Here is a 23,859-nt window from a genome sequence, read left to right on the forward strand (position 1 = left end):
AGATAAGGGCTATTCTTTTTGGCAAGCATTTTACAATCAATAGAATTATGACCACTTGGCCCAAAGTGCTCTCCTATTCATACCTCAGTAATTTGTCCTGCCTTATTTCTGAACAGAAGGTGAAGTTTGCTTCTTCTCTAGTATGTTTACCACGCATGATTAAGAAAGCTTTCTTGTACACACTTAAACATTCCTCTCCTTTCAAGTCGTTACCATAATGGAATTCCGAGTCTATGTTTTAAAGTTAAAATCTGCTACCATTACAACTCTACTTCTCTTAAAAATATCAGAGATCTCCTGACCAATTTTCTTCTCAATTTTCTGCTGACTGTTGGATGGCCTAGTCCAATTCCAATTAGGATGTCTTCCATTTTTAATTTCTCAGTTCTGTGCAAATAACTTCACTGGATGTTTTTCCAGGAATATTCTCCCCAAAGTACAGAGTAATTTTATTCCTACTCAAAAAGCGCCACGCCCCTCCGCTGGTCTTTCCTCCCTTTCGATCTTTTGTATGTAGCTATACCGTGGAACATTAAGCTGTCTGTCCCATTTCTCGAATAGCTACTGTATCCCAGATCCATATTTCCAACCGTGCAGTTAGTTCCTCTGCCTTGCGTGTCAGGTCTCTTGCTTTGAAATAAATGGAGTTTAATTTATCCGTCTTGCCTGCTACTCTGCCGTGCTCTTGCCTGCCTTGACAATTTAACTTGCGCCCACTTATCTATTGTACTAGCCTGACACATCTCTTTTGTCACTATCTATTTGGAATTCCCACCATCTCTATCTCATCTCTTACTAGTTTAAAGCCTTCTGAGTAGCAAATCTTCCCACCAGGATGTTGCCCCACACCCACCTTCCAATTTCAGGACCCCTTATGCAGGTCACCTGCACGCTGGAAAAGATCACAATGGTCCAAAATGCGAATCCTCTTGCACCAGCTCACCCGCCACGCACTCATCCTCTCTCCTCTCCTGTTGTGATACTCATGAGTGCGTGATCCCAGGAATAATCCAGACAATACTGATTTCGAGGCGAGAAACAAGTACGCCCTCTTTGGGCAATTACAAACCATCAATCCTTTAGGTAAGTGCCAAATGGCCTGACAAATGCAATCCACCCGAAATCTTTTTGTATTAATTTGTTAACTACAACCAACTAGCTCTCTGGTAAGTATACAATTTAAAATGTTATACCTTACAGCGGCTTTTTGATAATTCTTAAACTGCTTCGTCCAAAAAAACAACGAGGGGAAAAATACTGAAAGTCTAAAAGAAAACTCTGAACGCCAGGGCTATTCTCGCTGAGATTGTTCATCACATCAACACGAAGACGATTGTCATTGTCTCTGTTTAGCAGATCAGTAATAGGGTCATTGTTATTGAGACAGTTCATCACATTAACACCACGGTTACGTTCGGAAAGGTCTCCTAATTTTCCATTTTGCATTAAGAATGGGAAACTTTAGCAGCCAGAATTCCAAATGCGGCCTTCACATTTGAAACTCTTTACAATATTTACACTTGTCCTACAGTATGTCCTTGATAAACTGCTCTTGTTTGTACAAAGTCATTTTGGCCAGATTTTTATTTTAATAGAAATCCGCATACTGCAGTTGCGCAAATATATACTTTAATTGGTGTGTATGTTTATATGTTCTTCACATGTCTTACTGCATTTTAAACTAAAGAAACTACAGAGTTGCATATTTCAAGTATGGAAAAGGTATAGAAAGGTATCGGCAATGTAGATGCGGTATTTTAAAGCGAAATTGTATGACCCGACATTAATACAGTATTACTTAATTGGTGAAATAACGGTGAATATCTCTTCAGAATTTGATGGCAATGATACTTGCTAGAACCGATAAATAAATCAGATTGAGAATCAAATGAAGCATTGGCAACCCTGTGGATGCAATTTTCTCATAGTGGAACTGGTATGAATGTGTTTCCGTTCCGCCATTTTGTTTTATGTGGTTTATGAAGGATCTAATGGATACATCCAGTTTAACAACAAACGCCACAGAATAATTGCAACTGAATTGGTTGAGTTTTGTCAAGTCTTTTTCCAGTATGCTAATATAAAGTACCGCGTCATTTGAGTTTCCTTATTTTGGACTGTGGACTAAGAAATAAAGATACTGATTTAAACCGGGATACTGTGCAAGCAAATTATTACAGTGATTGCAGCGGTGCACGTTCAGAATTTTATCCAGTTTTACGTGTTTGCAGGAGCAGTGAGAGCAAAAGCAGACACCCAAAAAGCTGATAGATTCAAAACGAAGGAAAATGTGTTTGACGGCAACCTTTTCGTTGTCTTCTGACCAGGTAACCATCAATGCATGTGACCATTGTCGCAGGAATAGATTGAGCCTGCAAAGATAGATTCTAAAAAAACAAATCAGGTACCTCCTGAGTGAGGTACCAGTAACATAGAAATGTGTTCTACACAGCTTTCTCCGCAAGTCACTATTAAAGAAAGCATGAAACAGTCTCCAGTTACAACGAACTGTGATTCACTTAGCTTCCTGTGCAAGTCCCCTATTGAAACAATAATAAAACATCTTCAAAGCGAATGAAAGGACGAAATCTCATTCAACGAATGAAAGCAAATATTAATATCCAAACAACCTATGTCAACAGAAGAGAATGAGCAGGAATCCGAAAAGGAAAACTGAAAGAAATGAGTTATCAATTCCCGTCGTCTGCATTGGAGCCATTAAATTGTGTTTCCCTGACATTTTCTCTCTCCTTCCTTCTTCTGTTTTCCACAAGGAATAATTTTCATCACTTTAACAGCTCGCCCGTTGTTGACAAAATTGGTTAGAAATTGACACAGGAGCTGTTGTTACTGAGGATGTCAATCAAGTCAACACCAGAACAAGTTTTCCGAAGTCAAAAGCGCGACCATTCTTACTGACACATTTCATCAACTAAACGCGAAATCTAATGTTAGTGAGATTCTTCATTATATCAATGACAGGGATTAGTTAATGAGAGAATTAATCGAAATCAACCCCAGGGCTAACCTTACTCAGATTGTTCACCACCTCAGTACCAATGGTTTTTGTTCGTCACATTGTGACGCAGTATTCAGTACATCAACGACAAACACATATTTAATGGGACTTTCGAATGAAACCACGATTATTTCAAGGAATTAAACTGAATTTGTTCTAGAACAATGGTTTTTGTTTGGGTCGACCCGTTAATGAGAATATTGAACTCGACAGAAATACGGTTCGTCCATTCAGTTTATGCAATGGAGTGTTATGAAAAGCTCTGTTCTAATTGCCATGGTGGCTGTCTCTATGGATAGTCCTCTGGTACAAATAAGACATCCTCGGTGTAAATCGTTCTTTATATGGTCAGTGTCCTTTGTGGAACAAAAACAATGACATACTGTGAGAGGTAATTTCGGTTTAAACTTTAAGATGTGCCTGGACCACAGACTGATCTATAATAAAAGACAAAACTTTTGTTTCTTTTCTAACAACTTGGGGGCTCGTCATCCGGGATCAACACTCCGGCCGCAAGGGGAGTTGAGGAAGGATATCGGAGAAGGTGCACCCTGCTGAGTTCAGCAGTCCCTGATTCCTTGCTTGTCGCCCCGCGCGGTTTGAGCGAGTGATATCCGGGAGGCTCAGGAAAACAAAGGAGGGGTGTACCCGAGGCAGTGGGGACGGTTAACGATCGAGTAATTTCGGTGCACCGAACCCAGGTAAAAAAAAACTTGCGGGGACTGTGTTTCCGGAGGACTGGGTACCTACGGGGTGCCTGTGGATTTTTTCTACAGAGACGTGGGACTCAGGAATCTAGAGACCGGGGCTCGCCTGTGAGGGATTTTGCAGAGACCGTGTTTGAGGAGGAACGTGTACCTACGGGGTGCCTGTGATTTGTGTCACAGAGACGTAGGACACAGGAATCCAAAGACCGGGGGTGCCTGCAAAGGAACCTGGGCGATCACGGGACTGAAGGTCCGGGAATTGGCTACATTGTGATAGATTATCACGGGAAAAATACGAAGTCCTCGGAAATGGGAAATAAGGGATCTAAGGTGATTAAGGGAAAGGTAGGCTTAAACAGGGACAATGACACATACCCCGGGGTACCTGACGATAGTCCGTTAGGGAAAATGCTAAATAATTGGGATCAGGGTGGAAGAAAGGGAAAATCTAAAAGGAAGATGGTAAAATACTGTCAAAAGTGGTCCCAGAAACCTATTCAGGGCGACTCAGTGTGGTGGCCTAGATTCGGTACTGACGAAGACTGGGTCCGGCAAGCCCTCATTTTATATGTCAATTCAAAACCTGATGTTAATCTGGAAGAAAGTGATTATGCCCTTTGTTGGCTGCCGGTTACGATATCTTGCCAAATGCAGGTAACTAAGAAAGACTCGAAAGGGCAGAAAGAATGGGACCCTTTAGATCACTTACCGCCGCCCTACGTGACCCCGTCTGCCCCACAGAATGTTCCTTCGGGTGACGACGATTCAGGGGAAGGGGAAGAAAATGGGGAGGAACCACCAGGTGCCTCAGGAGTACAGACTAGATCTCAAGCTGAAAAGAGTCACAGACGGAACTCTGTCCCGATTGCAAGAATGAATCCACTCCGGGAAGTGCCCATGGGAGGTGAGGAAGGAAGGACGGGATATGTGAACGTTCCCTTGACGAGTACTGAAGTACGGAATTTCAGGAGGGAGATGAAGGGCCTACTAGAGGACCCCATGGGACTTGCTGAACAATTGGATCAGTTCCTGGGTCCGAATACTTACACGTGGGAAGAGATGTGTTCCATCATGAAAACATTGTTCTCTAGCCAGGAGCGTCAGTTGATACGACAAGCTGCGCTCTTGGTCTGGGAGAGAGAGGGGGGAGAAGGAGGGGAGCAGAAGTTTCCCCTCAACGACCCCGAGTGGGATAAGAACACGGAGGGAGGACGGCGCAACATGAGAGACATGCGGGAATATTGGATAAAAGGAATAAGACACGCAGCCCCGAAGGGGCACAATTTTACCAAGGCCTTTGGTAATCATCAAAACCCAGAGGAAACCCCTACGGACTTCCTAGACAGGATTAGGAAGAATTTGCAGCAGTTTGCTGGGGTGGACCCTGAGACGGACGTGGGGCAACAACTCATACGGGTAGAGTTTGTATCAAAAGCCTGGCCGGACATACGAAAGAAGTTAGAGAAAATGGATGATTGGGATAGTAAATCTTTAAGTGAATTACTACGGGAGGCGCAAAAGGTGTTTGTGAGAAGGGACGATGAGAAGCAAAAGAAGGCGACAAAGATAATGATGCAAACGGTGCAACAAATGACAGCTGGAAGAAAGGAAAAGGGAGAGCCGTGGCAGAAACAGGAAAGGGGAGAGTCGTGGCAAGAGCAGAGGAAAAGAGAACCATGGCCGGAACAAAGGAAGAGTGGAGGAACGTGAGACCGCGACAGGGAAACGAAGAGGACACTCAGATGTTACTATTGTAATGAAAAGGGACATTTTAAATGGGAGTGCTCCCGCTACAAGCAGGAGGTGAGGTCGTACGCCCTGATGGAGGAAGATTAGGGAGGTCGGGGGTTCCTACCCTTGGGGCAAAAGGACTATCGACAGGAACCCCTGGTAAACTTGAAAGTAGGGCCCCAAGGATCAGAGATCACATTTATGGTGGACTCGGGAGCCGAAAGATCAAGTATAATCCAAATACCGCCCGGCACCCGAGCAGGAGGAAAAGTTATGGGGGTATCTGGAATTGGAGGACAGAAATTACAAGTCCCAGTGGTGGAGGACGTGGAAATTGGATATGAAAACAGAACTACTAAACGAGACCTCCTTCTACTGCCATCGGCGGGGTTTAATTTGTTAGGAAGAGACTTGCAGGTCAAACTAGGGATCGGAACGGTACCAAGTAACGGGGAAATGGTGGTAAGGTTGTTCGCCCTCACCGAAGAAGATGATCAACAAATAGACCCGGAAGTTTGGTACCGAGAGGGGAACAGAGGGGGTCTAAACATCAAACCTCTCCAAATCACCATGTTACCAGGAAGAGGCCCGGTAAGAAGGAAACAATACCCGATTGCTATGGAAGGACGGGAGGGGTTACAACCTGTGATAGAAAGATTAATCACAGATGGACTACTGGAGGAATGCATGTCCCCTTTCAATACTCCAATACTCCCTGTGAGGAAGCCGGACGGGACATATAGGCTGGTGCAAGACCTGCGGGGGTTGAATGAAGTAGTCCAGGCTAGATACCCGGTGGTACCTAATCCCTACACGTTAATGAGTAAAATTCCCCCCGAACATGAATGGTTCAGCGTAATAGAGCTGAAGGATGCTTTCTGGAGTTGCCCCCTTGACGAAGAAAGTCGGAACCTTTTTGCCTTTGAATGGGAGAATCCCTTCACAGGACGAAAGCGACAGTTAAGATGGACGGTCTTGCCGCAGGGATTCACGGAGTCACCCAATTTGTTTGGACAAATACTGGAGCAGATCTTAGGAGGATTTCAGTGTAACGCGGAGAATCAATTGCTCCAATATGTCGATGGTCTCTTACTCTCAGGACCAAGAGAAGAGGAGGTACGAGCAGACACCGTTGCCCTGTTGAACTTCCTGGGGAAACAGGGTCTACGCGTCTCCAGGACAAAACTCCAGTTTGTGGAGCGAGAAGTAAGATATCTGGGCCATCAAGTCAGTAAGGGGCACCGCCGTATCACGCCAGAACGAATATCAGGAATTACGGGTATGCCAATACCCAGGACGAAGAAGGAAGTCAGACAATTCCTGGGACTAGTAGGGTATTGCCGGATATGGATTGAAAGTTACACCACTTTAGTAAAATTTTTGTACAACAAACTGGGACAAGAAGGACAAAAGGTGGACTGGTCAGATGAGGAGGAGCAGCGATTTAATATTATTAAAAATAAACTGATTCGAGCTCCGGTATTGGCTTTACCCACCCTGAAGGAACCGTTCCAGTTATATGTTAATAGCGCCGGCGGAATTGCCCAGGGTGTGCTCACTCAGCTGCGGGCAGGGAAACGTCAGCCGGTTGCATTTTTGTCAAAAATGTTAGACCCTGTGTCATGTGGATGGCCGACCTGTATACAGGCAGTGGCAGCTACGGCAATGTTAGTAGAAGAGGCCCGAAAACTTACCTTTGGAGGAAGGATCACAGTATACTCCCCACATTCGGTTAGTGCCATACTGGCTCAAAAGGCTCACCGCTGGTTAACAGACTCTCGCATCCTAAAGTATGAGACGATTTTGATGATCGGGAACGATCTCAATTTTGCAAAAGATCTCAGTTGCAACCCAGCCCAGTTTCTGTACGGACGTCCTGCAGACGGGGAACAGGAGCATGATTGTGTGGAATTTGTGGACTTGCAGACCAAAAGCCGAGAGGACCTGCAAGAAGCCCCGCTGGGTGAGGGACAGGAACTGTATATCGACGGGTCCTCCCGGTACATCAGTGGAGTACGATACAGTGGCTATGCTGTTATAGATGGTGCAACGAAACGGACGATTGAGTCTGGACGACTGCCCAGGAAGTGGTCAGCCCAATCCTGTGAGGTGTACGCCCTCCAGAGGGCCCTGAAGTTGTTGGAAGGGAAAGTGGGGACCATATATACTGACTCAAAGTATGCATACGGAGTTGTTCATACTTTCGGGAAAATCTGGAAAGAGCGAGGATTGATAACTTCCCGGGGAAAAGAATTAGCTCACGAACAAATGATCAGCCTAACGTTGGAAGCCCTGGCGTTACCTACGGAACTTGCAGTAGTCCATGTACCCGGTCACCAGAAGGGGTCGACACCGGAAGCGGTGGGAAACCGGCTGGCAGACGAGGAAGCCAAGCGGGCAGCTGTCGAAAAATCCGTCCAATTGTTAACGTTAATACCGTTGAGGGAAGGGCTCGCTAAACAACCCGTCTTCACCCAGGGGGAGATTGATAAAATGGATCAATTGGGTGCCCGGCTAGATACTAACGGGAAGTGGACGGTTCCTGATGGGAGACAAGTACTGAACAAACAGATCACCCGGGGTATTCTGCACCGATTACACCATCAGACCCACTGGGGGGTGCAAGCTATGTGTGACACAATCCTGAGAGACTATGTATGCAGGGGGATATACACATTAGCCCAACAAGAGGTAGTCGGATGCCCCACTTGCCGGCGTATTAATCAGAAAGCCATGCGTTCTATGCCAGCTGGTGGTCAGCCCCTAGCGATTAGGCCATTTCAGAGGATCCAAGTCGACTTTACAGAATTACCCCCAGTACAGAGATGGAAATATCTGCTAGTAATAGTAGACCATTTCACTCACTGGGTAGAGAGGCTTTCCCAACTGCCAAAGACGATGCACCAACCGTGGCCCGACTGTTGTTAGAGAACATAATCCCGAGATATGGCATAATGGAATCTATTGACTCCGACTGCGGGACGCATTTTATTTCTAAGCTACACCATTTGATCTGTAATGCCCTGGGTATCCAATGGAAATTCCACACACCCTGGCATCCTCAGAGTTCGGGTCGAGTTGAGAGAATGAATGGCACGCTCAAGACCCAATTGACTAAGCTGATGTTAGAAACTAAGTTACCCTGGCCAAAGTGCCTGCCCATTGCCCTATTGAGGATACGTACGGCACCTCGCCGAGATGTCGGGGTTTCCCCCTAAGAAATGCTGTTCGAATTACCGTATTGGAGTAAGGTTGATGGATGTCCCACTCTACAAGGGGGGGATGTATTTATCCGAACCTATTTACTGGCCTTATCCTGTTCTTTTGCAGAACTCCGGAGGAAAGGTCTCCTGGCTCAGACTCCGCCGCTCGACTTCCTCCTGCATAAGGTGGAGCCCGGAGATTGGATACTTGTTAAAACCTGGAAGGCCGAAAAGCTCCAGCCGCGGTGGGAAGGACCGTTCCTGGTTCTGTTAACAACTGAAGCAGCGGTTCGGACGAAAGAAAAAGGGTGGGTCCACGCATCAAGGATAAAGGGGCCTGTTCCGCCTGAAGAAGAAAGCACCTGGACATGCGAGCAAGGGGACAAGCCGTTGTCGGTAAAACTGAAAAGACAGCAATAATGAACTCTACTTGGACTGTATTGGTGGGGATATTGATCAGTTTACTCCTGTATGTGGGGGAGGGTGAGGGGAGATGTGACAAATGTCGAACTACAGTAAGACTTGGGACTCGAATCTATTCGGGATCATTTGTGTCCCATTCCTATGTGGACGATAGGTGTTACGATGTGAGTGCACGCCATGAATGTTGGGAGGTGGGACCTATCCTCCGTGTTGCTCAGGGAGCAGGTTGACAGAGTCAAGGAGACCAAGATACAGATCCCTGATCGGGGGTTGGGGAAAGAGCAAGACCGTCAGGGAACGGTCGTACTCCCTAAAGTGCCATCTGTATACGAAGAGGTAGAAGGACAGATTGAACTCCCTGATGTTACACAAAACCTGTTTATTGATCTCACCGCTAGAATAGCCACTGTTTTAAATGTTAGCAATTGCTGGGTCTGTGGGGGGGCCGCATATGTCGGAACAATGGCCGTGGACTGGTCAAAGCTTAGACATAGGGGAATTGCTGCAAACCACTTGGACTCATGACAACGACAGAAAAAGCCAGGGGTGGAGACTGACAAACAGCCCTGAGGGCCAGTTCTGTATTGAAGGCAAGGGGACCGTGAAGGTAGGGATTAGCCCCTGTCAGAATATATTGGATGCAACCACGCGAGTATGGTGGCCTGAGAATATTGCTTGGTACATTGCAAACCGAGATCATCAAAATTGCATTCGGTTACGTTCTGATTCCTCCTCTTACGAGCTAAGTGCTGACCCTTCCGATGGCATGAAAAGAGTGTGGAGCGGTGGTTGTCAGGGGAATCAATGCTGGAATAATCCTGTCCAGACTCTGCCACGGGGTCAACAATCCGAATACTGGAATTGCAGTGGTCCTGGTCCTTGTGAGGGCGTCCCTGGGGTAAAGGAGTTGTGGGATGACGTTGTGAGGCAGGGAGGGCCTGCTCCAGATGGCCTATTTTGGATATGCGGTAATCAGGCATACTCCAAACTGCCCATGGGATGGGCTGGGGTATGCTTCCTGGGTCTACTACGACCTGCGTTCTTCCTATTACCCCGGGAGGAAGGCGATGATTTGGGAGTTAAACTCTTTGACTCCCTGCGTAGGTCGCCAAGGGAGATCCAAGTCGGTGATTGGGGGGATGAGTGGCCACCGGCCCGGATTATTGAATACTATGGGCCGGCTACTTGGGCACAGGACGGATCATGGGGATATCGCACTCCTATCTATATGCTAAATCGAATTATCAGGCTCCAAGCAGTTGTAGAGGTCATTACTAACCGGACTGCCCTGGCCCTAGAGCTGTTGGCTCAGCAGCAGGATCAGATGAGGGCTGCTATATATCAAAACCGACTTGCCTTGGATTATCTGTTGGCCTCGGAGGGGGGTGTGTGCGGGAAATTTAACCTGACAAACTGCTGTCTAGAAATTGACGATAATGGTAAAGCGGTTTTGAAAATTTCCGATGAAATTCGGAGATTGGCCCATGTGCCAGTACAATCTTGGCGTCCTCTTAGTGGCATCGGATGGTGGGATGGTCTCCTAGGTGGTAGCTGGTGGCGCACGGCGTTGCTGGTGGTTGGGGGAGGCATGATTCTTCTTCTCGTATTACCCTGCCTAACTCCCTGTATTCAGTTTTTAATTCAGAAAAATATTTCCCGACTCCAGGCAGTGGTGGTTCCACAACATGGGACACGGGAACTTAAAGTGATGTTGCTGCGAAAGACCAAGGATTTCCCGGGCCCTTGAGGGAAGGGGGGGGGCTTATCTTGGTCAGGCACATCTTAAAGAAAGAAAAGGGTGGAATTGTGAGAGGTAATTTCGGTTTAAACTTTAAGATGTGCCTGGACCACAGACTGATCTATAATAAAAGACAAAACTTTTGTTTCTTTTCTAACAACCATTTTATATACTCAAAAGTAGAATAGTTTAAATTGTGAAGAATGCTGACAATTTGTGAGCGATAGTAAAAACAAGCAGGCTCTTGATTGATGAAGCCATTCACACAGCAGGGAAGGATAAGTCCTTGACTGATAAGACTCCAGGATGGGAGAACGACTTGAGACATCTGTTTCAGATTAAAGCCTTTGACTGATAAGACTACAGGGTGAGAAAAACAACAAACTTTGGAGACTCTGGAGCCTTTTGTTGCAGACTTTGTGATAAAAATAATGATGTTTTTAAGAATGTGAACCTCATGGCTTGTTGGAGCCAAGGAGAGGAGGGACTTGTGCTATATATAATGGAGACTTTGTAAGCCTCAGCGCGCCTTTTCTTTAAGGGTGCCCGACTCTGCAGACTTGACTTGTTAATAAAACTTTGTTTTCCTGAATTTGTCTAGAGCGATTATTGAGAAGCGATTTTCGTTTCTAACACATACCATGTAATTTACCAGATAGATCAGACTTATATCTCAATTCCTGCTGCTGTCAGTAATCCTGGTAAGGCAACGAAACAGGGTAAATACACATTGAATGTGTATGTGGGAGTGATAGGCGATACATTCCCTTTTTGACAGTATCAGTCAAGTGGAATATAATTGCCTTTTCTTAATCAGAGCTTTAATTGGGAAAACAACTTCCCCAAATTTTGAAGCGAATGTTGGAGCAACATTGATACAGTTCAAGCCTCAAAGTCGGAGGTGAAACAAGTATCAGACCAGGAATCGTTTAGAAATGTTCAATTTGCTTGTGCTCATTAGTGGAACACATTTTTAATGTGAGAATCTAAAAAAGTAACAAAGCTGTTTAACTTTATTTTGTGTTTGTATTTGGCTTCCCTACACTTTTTGTCTTGCTTGCGTGTTCTTAATTCAAGCTTTTGCTTTTCTTTTAATATGTTGAAGGGGAATTCCATGATATGTGCTCTACAGAAATGAGTTAACTGCAGGGTAAAGGAAGGAGAGCAAAATTCACAGAAATGAATTTAGTTTAAGTCTCGGTGGCAGGGAGCTCAGACCCTTGTGTTTACGACTTGTAAAATGTGGATAATCTTAAGTTGTTCTGATAGACTGGATGGTCACATCTGTACATATTTCAAATGTCATCAGCTCGAATGTTGGTTGTGGTACTTGAGCGTCGATTGGAGACATTGCAGGACTTCCGAAAATTATGCAGAAAAAGACATAGTGTTGGAATTGTGAAATGTTTAGATGGAGCAGAATTCCTGAAATGTGTCCAGAAGAGTTTTTTTAAACCAACACATACACACTGGTGCAACAGAGGTGCAATGCTCTCCTAATTTTAAGTCAAATTGTCACTGGGGAGTGTTTTGGTAACAGCAAACACAATTTCAATTGGATTTAAGTTAACTATGGATAAGACAAGGGTCGACATGAAATGAAGATTCTGAATCAATGTAAAGCGATTTCAAAATGACAAGACAAAATGTCACTCGTGGACAGGGACCAAACACCAAAAAAAGGAAAATGCATTTGCAACCACGGGAGACATGTAAAAGGGTAGGAATGAGAGTGTAGAGCCATCATGTTCCAACAAGTGCGGAGAACCCTGGGTGTCAATGGATTGTATGAGGATTAATAAAGGAATGTATGCCAGGTACTGAAGGTCAAAAGGATGCATGCCCCAAAGGAGCATAGAAAGTTCAGGGTCTCTATTAAGATTAAATTTGGAGAGTAAAGAGGAGATGGAGTCATAGAGATGTACATGAAAAAAAAATCACTGCTGGGTAATATTAAAGAAAATACAAAAGCATTTTATATGTATAAGACGGGCAAGGGAACAAGCAGGTCTCTCAGATTACTTAAAATCTCTACAGTGTGGAAACATGCCATTCAGCCCAGCAAGACTACACTGACCCTCCAAAGAGTAACTTACCCAGACCTTTTCCCTTAGTTCCCCTGACACTACAGACAATTTAAGATGGCCAATTCACCTAACCTACACACCTTTGGATTGTGGGAGGAAGCCCACACAGACAAGGGGAGAACATTCATCCTCCACACAGAGAGTCGTCTGAAGCTGGATTCAAACACAGATCAGATATTGTGCGGGTTCTATGTGCTTCACAAAAATATGTTAATGCAAATTTGAACGAGTTCCTCAATTCTTCCGACGAGCTTAATTGTGCTGATACACTAATGCCACCTTAAAATAATGAAACCATCAGTTGGAATTTATTGGAATTCTGAATTGGTAAATTATGATTTGTCTGTATCACTACTCTTGCTGCCCACGAAACTGTTTGGTATCTCTCAAAGCATTTGTTTTGTTTCTTGTAACTCGAACTACGTTTGTTGTAATTTTTGCTTTGTTGTGAGCTTTCATTCATTCTCATTTAAGCCAAACAATCATCATAACCCAGGACACAGTAAACATCTGTAAATTGGAGGTGATGTGGAAAGAGTTATCACCTAATTTTGGATGATGTCAGTGTGCATACAGATAGAATTAATCAAAAGAGCAATGATGCTGCGTAGGAAGAATTTCTGCAATGAGTTTGAGGTCACTTCTGGAGCAAACATGTTGAAGGATAAAGTAAGGCACAGTCTATTTTAGTCTGGTATGATAAACACGCAATTAAGAAACTTCTTATGAAGTTTAAGTGAATTTTCCATTAAATTTGAAAAAAAATTAATCAATCTAACACTAGAGTCTTAAGTCTAACAAAGCAGATGATAAAGTTATGAGGAAGAACTTTGCCGTGGTAGATGGAAACAATATTAATTGGTTGATGGAAACCCAGCTCTTATTAAAATAGTTGATTTCATTTCAAAGTACATGAAATCTCAATAGTCAAAAAAGCCCCCCAAATAAGCAAATTGTAGCAACTGGGGGAGGTAAAGAGAGCATCTGATCATTGGAGGAAGTTTAGAAAGTGACAAAAGAGAAAAGAAATCTGAGGATTGGTAGAACTTCAGAATACAATAAACAAACTCAAGGAAAATGAATGCAGAATCTGAATATATAATAGAATGGAAGTAAAACAGGTTGCAAAATCTTCTCTATGGATGAAATACAATTGCTAAAGACAAATATTAGTCCATTGACACCTGAGATAGATGAATTCATGTCAGGAAAATGAGAAGTGGCAGAGAATCTGAACAAGTACTCATAAAGGAAAACCAGAAGACTCTCTGAGTTAACTAAGATTTAGGGATCCAGTGACAATGTTGATTCGAAAGAAACAAAACACAAATTGCTGGAAAAGCAGTCTGGCAGCATCCGTGGGGGGAAATCAGAATTAAGCTTTGTGTTCAAGTGACCCTTTCTGAGAGCTGATAGTAAGTAAGAAAATGTCAGTTTCCATGCAGAAGATTGGGTGTGGGCAAGGGTTAAGGGGGAAATGATAAGAGGGATTACAGAAAGAACAGTTGGACAGACAAAGGAGTAGATAATGATTTGGCTAGGAGCGTGAATAACTATTAATGGGGACTGTTAGTGTCTAACAATAGATCGTGTGCAAAAGTAGACCATATGATAACAAGGCCTGGCATGAAGGGTTGAGGTAAGGACATGGGAGAGTACACGTCATAATGTTGTTGAATTTAATATTGAGTCCAGAAGGCTGGAGGATCCCAACTGAAATGAAGTCCTGTTCTTCCAGCTCGCGCTGACCTTCACTACAGCACTGCAACCAGCTTGAGACAGAGATGTGTGTTGAATCGCCATAGTCTTACATCAAAGCAGAAGTTGCTATAAAAGCTCAGCAAGTCTCGCAGCATCTGTGGAGAAAAATCAGAGTTAACGTTTTGGGTCCATGGACCCTTCTCAGGAGAAAATTGTCATATTCTTAGCCGGCTATTGAGCTGCTGAGCTAAGCAGTGACTTTCTCTTCAACCTCTGAATGCAAATATCCTAAACATATCGCACAATACCAGGTTATAGTCCACCAGGTTTATTTGGTTTAATTTAGAGCAAATTATATGTCTTATGAGCCTGATGTACAGCTACCTGATGAAAGAGTAGCGTTTCGGAAGCTAGTGCTTCCAAATAAACCTGTTGGACTATAACTTCGTGTTGTGTGATTTTTACCTTTGTCCACCCCAGTCCAACACCACATCTACATTTTTAAAAATTTCAGATTCTTCAATCCAAAATTTTCATCATTGTCTATTATCTGTAATCTTTGAATAATATTGACTCTGATAATGTTCTTTCATTTGATTTCACATTCTCAAGCCCTCCAGCTGTACATTAAATTAACGTCATGCATGGACTCAAAAACAAACTCCAGCTATCCGTTCATCTGCATCCATCTTGAGGATACATCTGACGAAATGCTCTTGCTCCTAGGTTCTTAGTTGCTGAAATTTTTTTTCTTCAATTATATTCACTTCAGGAGATGTCAATGTGTTTAACTCGATCCTGATTGTTTTTAGGTCAGTTTCTCTGTCGTGCTCAGAATGCTTTCCTGATTTTAAAGATGTAATCTCACTTTACTGGCAACAATAACCATTTCCCGCCATGCTCTTTGTGACGTAGGTACACATGATTGAAGCAAAAACACAAATTGCTGGAAAAACTCAGCAGGTTTAGCAGCATCTATGGAGACAATTCAGAGTTAACTTGAGTTATGAGAAAGGAACACTCCACACAAAAGATTAATTCTGATTTCTCTCCACAGACGCCGTCAGATCTCCTATGCTTTTCGGGCAATTTCTGTTTTTGCTTCTAATTTACAGCATCCACAGCTTTATCGGTTCCTATTTTGCACATTACTCACAATGCAATATTTTCAAACTTTTGAACTGAAACTGTGCTTAACAAGTTTCCTATATACACTTGCACATTATACATTATCCCAGTAGCACAACATTTTTTTTTACTCTCGTGTGATCTTATCGAGTTATCTGGAAGTTCTTTACTTAGTCTCCACGTATGTTCCCAGTGCTTGGGAACATTGTCAAACTATGTTCTCTTTTAAAAAATGATAACAAACATCATCAAGAGAAAGCTATCATTTTGCTATTAACATCTAAACTTCGCTTTCACAAAAATGCATATTAAAACCAAATTGACATTCTATTAAATGAGGAGAAAGTGAAAACTGCAGATGCTGCATTTTCCAATTTAAACTTACTGCTGCATTTTTCCTCTGCCTATCTTTTAGCCTCATCCACTTCTTCGCATTTCCCATACCCCGTGCTACCATTCTTTCCCATTTATGAGCACTGGAGAACTTTTACAGTACTGTAAAATACTATACTAACATCTTTAAACCAGAATTCAAGCAAGAACACACTTACCTTATTTAACTTAGATTAGATTTTTGTCAAACATTCCTTGATGAATTGGCAAAATTGATAAAACGGAACTCCATTGTGGTTCTAAGATGGTGGGGATGAGGTGAGGGCAGAAAAACAGAATATGAGTCAGATATACCAAGGTCCTTGCGAATGCCAGTGACAGCTTTGGGGGCATGGGTGTGGGGGGTGAAATGGAGAGATGATGCAGTGTTTTGTTGCAGAAAGGAAGAAATGTTTGAGGTGTCATTGATGAAGTTGGAACCATGGAACCACAAGCCATGGAGATAGAGAAACATAAAAATGGAATGGAGTCCTGAAGGAAACTTGGTGTGGACAAGTGTAATCAAAATAGCTGTGGGATTCCGTGGGATCTTAATGATTATTATCAACCAGTCTCTTTCCAGAAATTGATATAGAGATGGCAAAGAAAGGAAGAGATGAATCACAGATGGACCAGGTGAAGTTCATAAAATGGCGAAATATGGAAGCGGTAGTGATGTTAGTTCCTAGTTCCAGGTAGAAACAGGAAATAGCACTGATACAGTCAACAATGTTGTTTTCATCCAGCCACAGGATGATGGCATTTACAGTGTATTGCCCATTTCATAGAGCAGTTAAGAGTGAAGCACATTGTTGTAGTTTTGGAGTCTCATGTTGGCCACATCAGGTAAAGATAGCAGTTTCCTTCCCTGAAGGACATTAGTGAATCAAATGGTATTTTTCTGACAATTGACAACGGACTCTTAAATTCAGTATTTTTAAAAAAAAATACTCAAATTCTATCAGCTGCTGTGGCAGGATTCAGACCTAGGTCTCCAGAACATTACCTGGATCTCTGAATTAACAGTCCTATGATAAAACTCTCAGCCATCATCTCACTAACGAATTCCCCTGAATAAAGGTTTTGGGAGAAAACCAAAACAGAAATGGAAAAAAAGTATGGTGCACACGCGGAAAACTAGAGCTGCACATTTTATTTGGTTCAATGACAGAGCAAGCTGGGTCAGTTGAAGGAGGGCGAGGTGAATGCAAATTGTTCAAACATCCATTCAAGGAAGATGCAGAGAATGCCCAGACTGTCCTGATGACGAATGCCTGTGGAAAGGGAATTGTTGAAGTGCTACAGAAGAATCAAGACAGTACATAGGAGAGACTGGACAAGTTATGAAAAAAATAAAATTAAAAGATGAAGAAACAAGTTAAAGAAATAAGAAGCAGTCTGAAATGATAGAATTGTCAGGGAAATTGTCTTTGTGAATTGTGAGAAAAGTTAGATAAGGGCTGTATGGGGTTTGTGGCTTATGAAGGGAAGCTATTCAGAGCAGATGAGGTCAGTAACAGTCCTGGAAACGACAGCCTGATGTTCAAGGGTGGTGTCATAGTGCAAGAGAAGATAATAAGTGCCTTAGAGTTGGCACTTGAACTCAGCAACTTAAAGTCAGAAAGTCAGACAACAACTGTACCAGCCATTGTCAGAACTTGCAAACCCCAGACAACAGACTTTGTCCTTACATCAGTTGCTGCAACAAGCAATCCATTGTCAACGACCAGTACTGCCCATTACTAATGGTCAATTGTGTGGTCTTCTTGCATCGCTATCTCTTAATAACCTCAGCCTAATGTTCCCATTGGAAAATTAATAAAAGTATCCGTGATTAAATGAACTCAGTGGTTAGTTCTATATCAGTGTCCTGATTATTGTATTACCATTTACTGCCAGGGACTGAGGCTCAGATATTGCAAACAGTTGCTGTGGTTATAAGAATAGCCTGCCTGATGTTCGGTTTCAGAAACATTCCCTTCTACTTTGTACTTGACCCAGTTATTACAATTGATAATATCGCTTGGTTCTGCAATATGGAAGTAAAATATTTCACTGCTGTCGCATGGGTAGTATTTGGCTGGATTGAGCACTGTTGAGCCCCACTGCTCTTAACATAGCCATCTTGCTATCGAATGCTCTGACTGTGGATGTATTTTAAAAACCAGTAGAATCTGGTGGAGGTTGAGAGGAAGCAAGAATGACATAGGTCAATATGTTCCAGAGGCAGAGAAGCAAAGGAAATGCATCATCTTATCCTTCACTGTATCCAGAAGCTTCCTACTGTTATGGATGATGAATGTGAAATATTTCTTTTCCATATGAATTTCAAATCAATAAATACCAGTGACCTGATGCATATGACAGATGCTAATAGTTTTACTCTTCTGTTTTTGAGCATCTGTACAAACATGTGTATTTATGCAGTGACCCAGATAAAATTCAAACAGTTAAAGAATGGGATCAAACAGCCAGTCAGAATATTGTTTAAGTTACTGAATCACAGAGAAAAAGGATGTATTCTCAACGTTGAAATAAAAAAAAAAACCAGAAAATGTTAGTGAAAGTCAGCAGGTCTGGCAGCATTTGTGGAGGAAAAAACAAGTGAATGTTTCCAGTTTGGTGACTCTTCATCAGTTTCTCCAGTAACTTCAGTTTCAGATTTCCAGCATTGGCATTTCTTGTAAACAATGAATCTGCTTTGGTTCACATATTCCATATTGTGTCCATCTTGCTCATCTTCCATCCCAGCCCTATTCTGCTTCAGCTATAATACTGACAGTATCTGAGGAAGACTGTAATTTCCTGTGTTGCTCTCAGTGCCAGTGAGCAAAAGGTAACATCTACCAAGTTAACTTGTTTGAGTTGAATTAAATCAAAAGTCTGGGCTATTTAGTAAACCAGGCAGGTTGACTCAGGCTGAATCAAATATTACCTGCCTTGTTCATAATTTAAACAATGCCTGAGTGTTAATTGTCAATCGATATTAATGGGTGGATTTCTGTGGCAACAACTCTATCCAATCAAAGTTCAATTGAAACTGAATCAGCAATGACATCTCAAGTAGCAACTCATTTTTAAAATTTCTATTCTTGAATACTTTTCAGATGAGTTCAAGTCAAAAGACATCTTCTTTTTCCCTCAAACAACATCATATTTTCGTATTTTCTGTTGTTAGTAATATTCGGAAGTTGATCAAATATATATTTTAAAAAATCAGAATTCGAGTGATTCGTGATCTGACGTCGTTGAATTCAATGTTGAGTCCAGAGGTTGTAATGTGCTGGAGCATAAATTTTGAGACTATTCCACAAACTGTTTTGGGCTTGCCTGGGACACAACTACAGACCTAGGGTTGAAACATGAAGAATGAGTGCAAGATAGTGAATTTCAGTGTGAAGTGACTGGAAGATTGGGATCATATTTGCAGTTTGAGTGAAGGTGTTCTGGAAAGTGACTACCCAGTCAGCGTTGGGTAGACAATTTGAGCAGTAAATACATTGCACAACATTGAAAGGTATACAAATAAATTACTGTTGCACATAAAACCTGAGTTGGGGTCTTGGACAAGGAGCGATAATGCAAAAGGCAATTGTTACACATCCTACAATTCCATGAGAAGGTGACATTGAAGGAGCAATGATGCTTTCTGAGTGATAGAGGAGTGGGTCAGGATTTCAGACAGGGAATGGTCCCTTCAGGATTCTCGCTGGACAAGATGTATCTGCTGATGATATCACACTGGGGGTGAGAGAAATAGAAAAAGATGACCTGGTCTTGAGTCTTTATGGAGACAGTGTCAGGCGAGAGGAGAAGTGAAACAATCCTGGCAGAAATTAAACGGGAATGTGCCATATCCCATGTGTGTTCATTGTTCAGAATGAGAGACAACTGTGGGAAGGATTTATAACAGAACTAATTTTGTGTGTGTATTGATGAATCAGGAGTTACACTGGTTTGGTGAAAGCCCTGTCATTTCAATGGCTTGTCATCAGTGTGGATTTGCTGGTGTTTTCAGAGATTGGGAAAGTGAGGGAGAGACTTTGCACAAATGCATTAACTGAACAGCTGCCCCACAATGTGAATTTTCTGGGTCATAGAGGTTTGAAGATGCCACAAAAGCATTCTTGTAAACCTTACACTGAGAGGATTACTTCTTTGTGTGGTTCCTCTGATGTAATCAGGCATTTTGAAGATCTACCAAATACCATATGTTGGTGTTTGTGAACACTCCCTGATCATGAGAATCAGTTGTCACACACCTTACATTGGAATGGAACCTCTAATGTCAATGCGTTGGTATGTGTGGATGGTCTATGAGCTTGTGAACGAACTGGGAAATATCTCACCCAAAAAGGCTTTCTCACTGTTTGAAAGTACTGGTGTGTGGCATGATCGATATGATTGTGAATGATTTGTTATACATTCCATACAGGTATGGTTTCTTCATATTATGGATCCACTGTGTATGCAGGGCATCAATAATCTGTCATACATCTCACAGGAGCAGTTTGTCATTTCGGTGAAGTTGATGGTGGTGCACCTGGCCTGATGATTGTCCAAAGTACCTTACATGTGAAATGTTTCAGTGTGAACATGTTGGTATTATTGGATAGTCAACGAAACAGAGAAAAATCTGATACATTGCACCTGAATGGTTTCTCTGCTGTATGATTAGGCTGGTAATGCAAAAATGACTTCAATGAATTTGAACAGCAGTAGCACCTTGTGGTTGAGGAGATCACATGAGCATGTGGAGGCCTTCTCACAAAGAAGGAAAGGCTGGTAGGTGCAGGGAATGTGGATGACGAAAGAAATTGAGGGTTTGGTTAAGAAAAAGAAGGAAGCATTTGTAAGGTATAGACAGGATAGATTGAGTGAATCCTTAGAAGAGTATAAAGGCAGTAGGAGTATGTTTAAGAGGGAAATCAGGAGGGCATAAAGGCGATATGAAATTGCTTTGGCAAATAGGGTTAAGGAGAATCCAAAGGGTTTTTACAAATACATTAAGGACAAAATGATAACTAGGGAGAGAATAGGTTCCCTCAAAGATCAGCAAGGCAGCCTTTGTGTGGAGCCGCAGAAAATGAGGGAGATACTAAATGAGTATTTTGCATCAGTATTTAATGTGGAAAAAGATATGGAAGATATAGAAAGTAGCGAAATATATGGTGACACCTTGCAGAATGTCCATATTACAGAGGAAGAAGTGCTGGATGTCTTGAAACGCATAAAGGTGGATAAATCCCCAAGACCTGATCAGGTGTACCCAAGAACTCTGTGGGAAGCTAGAGAAGTGGTTGCTGAGCCTCTTGCTGAGATATTTGTATCATTGATAGTCACAGGTGAGGTGCCGGAAGACTGGAGGTTGGCTAACATGGTACCACTGTTTAAGAAGGGTGGTAAGGACAAGCCAGGGAATACAGACCAGTGAGCCTGACCTCGGTGATGGGCAAGTTGTCGGAGGGAATCCTGAGGGACAGGATGTACATGTATTTAGAAAGGCAAGAACTGATTAGGTTAGTCAACGTTGCTTTGTGTGCAAGAAATCATGTCTCACAAACTTGATTGAGTTTTTTCAAGAAGTAACAAAGAGGACTGATGAGGGCAGAGCGGTAGATGTGATCTTTATGAATTTTAGTAAGGCGATCGACAAGGTTCGCCATGGGAGATTGATTAGCAAGGTTAGATCTCACGGAATAAAGGGAGAACTAGCCATTTGAATACAGAACTGGCTCAAAGGTAGAAGACAGAGGATGGTGGTGGAGGTTTGTTTTTCAGACTGGAGGCCTGTGACCAGTGGAATGCCACAAGGATCGGTGCTGGGTCCTCTACTTTTTGTCATTTACATAAATGATTTGGATGCGAGCATAAGAGGCACAGTTAGTAAGTTTGCAGATGACACCAAAATTGGAGGTGTTGTGGACAGCAAAGACTATAACCTCAGATTACAACAGGATCTTAACCAGACGGGCCTTTGGGCACAGAAGTGGGAGATGGAGTTTAATTCAGATAAATGGAAAGTGCTGCATTTTGGGAAAGCAAATCTTAGCAGGACTTATATACTTAATGGTAAGGTCCTAGGAGTGTTGCTGAACAAAGAGACCTTGGAGTGCAGTTTCATTGCTCCTTGAAAGTTAAGTTGCAGGTAGATAAGATAGTGAAGAAGGCGTTTGGTATGCTTTCTTTTATTGGTCAGAGTATTGATTACAGGAGTTGGGATGTCATGTTGTGGCTGTACAGAACATTGGTTAGACCACTGTTGGAATATTGCATGCAATTCTGGTTCCCTTCCTGTTGGAAAGATGTTGTGAAACTTGAAAGGGTTCAGAAAAGATTTACAAGAATGTTGCCAGGGTTGGAGGATTTGAGCTACAGGGAGAGGCTGAGCAGGCTGGAGCTGTTTTCCCTGGAGCGTCGGAAGCTGAGGGATGACCTTATAGAGGTTTACAAAATTATGAGGGGCATGGATAGGATAAATAGACAAAGTCTTTTCCCTCGGTTGGGGAGTTCGGAACTAGAGGGCATAGGTTCAGGGTGAGGGGGAAAGATATAAAAGGAACCTAAGGAGTACCTTTTCACGCAGAGGGTGGGTAATGTATGAAATGAGCTGCCAGAGGTAGTGGTGGAGGCTGGCACAATTGCAACATTTAAAAGTCAATTGGATGGGCACATGAATTGGAAGGATTTGGAGGGATATGGGTTGGGTGCTGGCAGGTGGGACTAGATCGGATTGGGATATCTGGTCGGCATGGATGGGTTGAGCTGGAGAGTCTGTTTCCATGCTGTACATCTCTATGTCTATGACATGACACTTGAGCAATGCAGGAATGTAGGAAAGAGTCAGCGATTCATAAGGCTCAATGGCTGATTGAAGGTCTTACCCAACTTGGAGTCACTCACACTTCTTCCCAACCTCACCCAGACTCTTCAGAAAGGAGAGCACTTTACACTTTGCTGTGTTTCAGATCTGATGGTATGGTCAGGATCTGTCTGTGGTGTCTACCCTCTCTGGATGCTGTGGTGTAGGATGGTGCAAGCCTTCCATAAAACAAGAAAGGGACCCAATTTCCTCCAACTGCCCTCCTTTCATGTAAAACTCCCATGGCACAACAGGGCCAGGTGAGTTATTGTGCTTTCCTGGCCAACATGAATTCCTTCATAGACACCAACAAAAATAAAGTCAGTTGGCTATTATCAACTTGCTAGTTATAGGATATTGCTGTGTGTATATTGCCATGTTTCCTACATGAAAACAGTGATGACATTTCATTGGGGATGAGTACTTCATCGATTGTAAAGCAGTTTGGGATATCTGTCGGTCATGAAAGGCTCTATAAAAACAAGACTTTGCTTTTCCTGTTGTCTAAGGAGGAAAAGACAGGTAACATCTAAACCTCAATGCACAGGGAGAACTGACAATTCACAGTCCAGAACATAATAAGTAACTCCGACACACACACACCTGACAGGAATCTGTTCGCCTCCTCAGACACACTGCATCTCCTAGATAATTACACCTCTCCTTCTGATATTCAGAAATGAGCCCTCAGCAAAACTGTCTGTAATTCAGAAGGGAAATACCTTAAATAAAAAAAGGAAATAAACACACTCAATATTCAACACACAGCTTCAGTCAAACAGTTCAGCACAAAGCACCGAGTAAACAGCTCTCTCAGCTGGATCTTCTCACACAGCATAAGGGACATTTCCACCCCTGACTGCCCACAGGATAGTCAGACTGCCTGAA

At 42.8% G+C, this 23,859-nt stretch overlaps 1 long non-coding RNA gene across 1 annotated transcript; it reads right to left on the reverse strand.

Annotated features, from left to right (window-relative positions):
* Positions 1 to 1,133: 1,133 nt before the first annotated feature.
* Positions 1,134 to 23,668, reverse strand: LOC148141042 (uncharacterized). Its single transcript, XR_015753119.1, has 3 exons — positions 23,575 to 23,668; positions 14,658 to 14,764; positions 1,134 to 3,375 (listed from the first exon to the last, which is right to left on the reverse strand). It is a non-coding gene; the product is annotated as an uncharacterized LOC148141042 (long non-coding RNA).
* Between the last annotated feature and the right edge of the window lie 191 nt (positions 23,669 to 23,859).

The sequence above is a fragment of the Chiloscyllium plagiosum genome, unplaced genomic scaffold, assembly GCF_037043375.1.
Source record: "Chiloscyllium plagiosum isolate Xiang-an unplaced genomic scaffold, Cpla_swu_hap1 HiC_scaffold_35, whole genome shotgun sequence".
NCBI lineage: Eukaryota > Metazoa > Chordata > Chondrichthyes > Orectolobiformes > Hemiscylliidae > Chiloscyllium > Chiloscyllium plagiosum.